The sequence below is a fragment of the Triticum aestivum genome, chromosome 3A, assembly GCF_018294505.1.
Source record: "Triticum aestivum cultivar Chinese Spring chromosome 3A, IWGSC CS RefSeq v2.1, whole genome shotgun sequence".
Lineage (NCBI taxonomy): Eukaryota > Viridiplantae > Streptophyta > Magnoliopsida > Poales > Poaceae > Triticum > Triticum aestivum.
Window position 1 is genome coordinate 416,352,425 of NC_057800.1, and position 4,988 is coordinate 416,357,412.

Sequence of the window (4,988 nt, forward strand, 5' to 3'; positions counted from 1 at the left end):
TTCTGTTTTGGATGTTTAATGGGCTTTATTATACACTTTTATATTATTTTTGGGACTAACCTATTAACCGGAGGCCCAGCTCAAATTGTTGTTTTTTTGCCTATTTCAGTGTTTCGTAGAAAAAGAATATCAAACGGAGTCCAAACGGAAAGAAACCTTTGGGAGCATGATTTTTGGAACAAACGTGATCCAGAGGACTTGGAGTGGACGTCAAGCAATCAACGAGGAGGCCACGAAGCAATCAATGAATAAGTGCAAAGATGCTTTTATCTCTAAGTATTTTCCTCCCGCTAAGATCATCTCTCTTAGAAACGATATTATGAATTTTAAGCAACTTGATCATGAGCATGTTGCACAATCTTGGGAGAGGATGAAATTAATGATACGTAATTTCCCTACACATGGTTTGATGATTATACAAAAAAATTATGCCGGATTGAATTTTGCTTCTAGAAATCTTTTAGGTTCGGCCGCGGGAGGCACTTTTATGGAAATCACTTTAGGAGAAGCTACTAAACTCCTAGATAATATTATGGTTAATTATTCTCAGTGGCACACTGAAAGATCTACTAGTAAAAAGGTGCATGCAATTGAAGAGATTAATGTTTTGAGTGGAAAGATGGATGAACTTATGAAACTATTTGCTAATAAGAGTAGTCCTACTGATCCCAATGATATGCCTTTGTCTACTTTAATTGAGAATAATAATGAATCTATGGATGTGAATTTTTTTGGTAAGAACAATTTTGGTAACAACGCGTATAGAGGTAATTTTAATTCTAGGCCCTTTCCTAGTAATTTCTCTAATAATTATGGTAACTAGCGGGTCCACCCGCGCATTTGCGCGGCTAGATTTATATTTATCGTTTCAACATTTATTTATTTTTTTAGAATATTTCCATTTATATATTTTTATAATTTTGTAGTTGAACTTATTTTATTTTATTTTATTAGAGGACTATATTTGGTACATGTAAAATGACTATTAGCTTCCTGAAGAAATATTTTTTATTATGACATTCATTTTGCTTTTCTTAGATACCACATCTAGAGTTATTAATCATGGTATCATGAGCTCTATCACAAAACAATAATTATTTTGTTTTGTTGGTCTTTATTGGTAGAAGGCCATATAAGATTGTTCTGAGAGGCCGATAGTGATGGACACATGCCTTATTTTAGGCATAGGATACACATTATAACTAATGATTGTATTAATGGAAAAATAGGAAGTTCTAAATGGTGTTGGCACTATAATGTAGATTTGATTTATTTTTACACATGCCGCTTATTTTCTCGTGATTTTTCTTCCTTTGTGGTGGCACATGTGGCTGGGTGAGTGTGTGGATCCCGGCGACCTCGTCGAGTCTGGCAACGCGGTCACGGAGATGTCCATGGAGAACGCGGGCTGTGCTTCTCAAACTTATCGTAGCCGGAGGCTCTGGATGTTGGGGCTGCGGAGGCATTGAGGGAGTTTGTGGAGGAAAAATATCAGCAAGATGTGATTATTTTCTGCGTGTGGCTTCTAGTTATTGCCCTCCTGTTGTCCAGGCTTCTACCAAATGTCATTGTTATTGCAACCATATAAATTTTAGTGAAGTTGAATGGTCTAGAATTTAGAATAAGATTTTATTGTTCCATTGCTAAACAATTTTTCCTGTGAAATCAGAAATCATACCACAACTTTCTGTGTTTAGAAGTGCACCTATACCATAACACAGTAAAGCAGGCATGTGGATCCTGTTGAATTAAGTCTAATTGAACCTAGCAAGAGACCCTTGCATCTAATTATTGATTGTCAGTAAAAGAAGGTGGTTTACTTGCACTTTTACTGAGCTATGTAGCAAAAGCATCAGCTTAATGTGAGACAAAAAAATATGCGAGGCTAGATTTATTGTTAGTATTTTTTTCCATTCTAAATATATGTGATACTTAAATATGTTATATTGTATTGAAATAAAAAATAAAGCATCTTTTATTATATGTTAAAGAAAATTAGTTCGTTTATGAATATATTTTAGAATTTTAACTGTAAACCTTTTGAATGTCTCAATGGATTACTACACATGAGAGACACATATGTTTCCTTCTCATGTGAGTAATGCTCTATATAGCTCAATCATCAGACCTTAATTTTGTTATATTTTACATTATTGGTAAATGAGCGCCGTTATGTTATTCTGTAATAATTATTTGAACTTGCATTTCTGCCTTTTAACATTGTACGCAATTTTAAAAGTTTGTCCATTGAAAACCACTTTATGCTATTTTTGTAGCTTCATCACACGTTTCTTCGTGTTCCAATTATCTTCAAATGTTAATTTAGTTTAAATCGACCAATTTTATTTCTTATTGGACGTTGGCTGGCTAGGTAAGCAATGAACAAATCTTCTAAAAATAAACAAACCATGCATCAACGTGTGACGGTCCCAATCCATTCTAGCATGGTCCTAATCCATGGTGGTGGTGGCAATACCAATGTCTGTCTTTTATATTTCTACAGTACTACCAAAGTCTGTAGCAAGTAGACCCACCGGTGTAAGAAATGTATCTAATTCTAGAAAAAGTAATACCATATTAAAATATATTCATTGCCCCTTAGAATTCACAACAGGTTAAACTTATCCTGGAGTGTGTACGTCTCTTCTCCCATTTCTCTTGTCACTGCGGAGGAGAAAATAGATCGAGGCTGCCCTCGTGTGACCAGAGTTGCCGTGCCTAGTCGAGTCGGCTGCCCGTGCATGGCCAATGATAGGAAGGGGACTGAGGGAGTCCTGGATTGGGGGTCTCCGGATAGCCGGACTATCTCCATTGGCCGGACTGTTAGACTATGAAGATACAAGATTGAAGACTTCGTCTCGTGTCCGGATGGGACTCTACTTGGCGTGGAAGGCAAGCTAGGCAACACGTATATGGATATCTCCTCCTTTGTAACCGACCTTGTGTAACCCTAACCCTCTCCGGTGTCTATTTAAACTGAAGGGTTTTAGTCCGTAGGACAACAATCACAACATACAATCTAGGGTTTAGCCTCTCTGATCTCGTGGTAGATCTACTCTTGTACTACTCATATCATCAATATTAATCAAGCAGGACGTAGGGTTTTACCTCCATCAAGAGGGCCCGAACCTGGGTAAAACATCGTGTCCCCTGCCTGCTGTTACCATCCGGCCTAGACGCATAGTTCGGGACCCCCTACCCGAGATCCGCCGGTTTTGACACCGACATTGGTGCTTTCATTGGGAGTTCCTCTGTGTCGTCACCGTTAGGCTTGATGGCTCCTACTATCATCGATAGCGATGCGGTCTAGGGTGAGACTTTTCTCCCCGGACAGATCTTCGTATTCGGCGGCTTTGCACTACGGGCTAATTCGCTTGGCCATCTGGAGCAGATTGAAAGCTACGCCCCTGGCCATCAGGTCAGATTTGGAAGTTTGAACTACACGGCCAACATCTGCGGAGACTTGATCTTCGACGGATTCGAGCCACAGCCGGGCGCGCCGCACTGTCGCGATGGGTATGACCTAGCTCTGCCGCCGAACAGTACCCCAGAGGCCGCGCCCGCATCAGCTCTGACCCTTAGTTCGGAGCCAACTGCGCCAATCGAGGACGGGTGGTTAGACACCGCCTCAGGGGCTGCAGTCTCAACGGCGATCGAGCCGAACACCTGCCTAACCCTCTGCGCAGCCCGTGACTCCAAGGTGCCGGACTCTTTCCCGGAGTCCGAACCATCCGCGCCCCTGCCAATCGAATCCGATTGGGCGCCGATCATGGAATTCACCGCCACGGATATCTTTCAGCACTCGCCCTTCAGCGACATTCTGAATTCACTAAGGTCTCTCTCTTTGGCAGGAGAGCCCTGGCCGGGTTATGGCCAACAGGATTGGGATGCGGACGACGAAGAAATTCGACGCCCACCCACCACCCACTTTGTAGCCACTGTCGATGATTTAACCGACATGCTCGACTTCGACTCTGAAGACATCGACAGTATGGACGACAATGTAGGAGACGAACATGAACCAGCGCCTATAGGGCACTGGAAAGCCACCTCGTCATATGACATATACATGGTGGATACACCCAACGAAGGCAATGGCGACAACATAGCGGAGGATGACCCCTCCAAGAAGCAACCCAAGCGCTGACGTCAGCGGCGCCGCTCTAAGTCCCGCCAAAGCAAAAGTGGTGATATCGGCACAGGAGATAATAATACTCCGGATAGTGCCGAACACAACAACAATCCCCTCCAGCAAGATTTAGAGCAGGAGGATGAATGAGCCAGCTCTCCTGAGAGAGCGGCAGATGGAGAGGAGGAGGATGACAATTACATCCCCCCCTCTGAAGACGAGGCAAGCCTCGGCAACGATGAATTCGCCGTCCCAGAGGATCCCGTCGAACAAGAGCGCTTCAAGCGCAAGCTTATGGCCATGGCAAATAGCGTAAAGAAAAAGCAGTAGCAGCTTCAAGCTGATCAAGATCTGCTAGCTGACAAATGGACTGAAGTCCTCGCGGCTGAGGAATATAAACTCGAGCGCCCCTCCAAAAGCTACCCAAGGCGCAGGTTACTACCCCGACTGGAGGAAGAAGCGTATGATACGGCTGATCGGCCACCTCGTGGCCACGATAGAGAGGCATTCCAGCCAAAAGCTCAGCCTCCAACCCAACGCCATTCAAATAAAAAGGCATGGGGAGATACGCCAGACCTGCGAGACATATTGGAGGATAGGGCAAAGCATTCAAGATCGATCTACAGATCACGAGGTTGCACCACTCTGCGAGACGGCAAACGTCATGTCGGATACAGAAGCAAATCCGGCCAGGCCGAACACAGCGGGCAAGACCCATTCGAGCTGCGTCACGATATAGCCCAATACAGAGGTACCGCACACCCCTTATGCTTCACAGACGAAGTAATGGAACATCAATTCCTAGAAGGTTTCAAACCTATAAACATTGAATCATACGACGGCACAACAGATCCCGCAG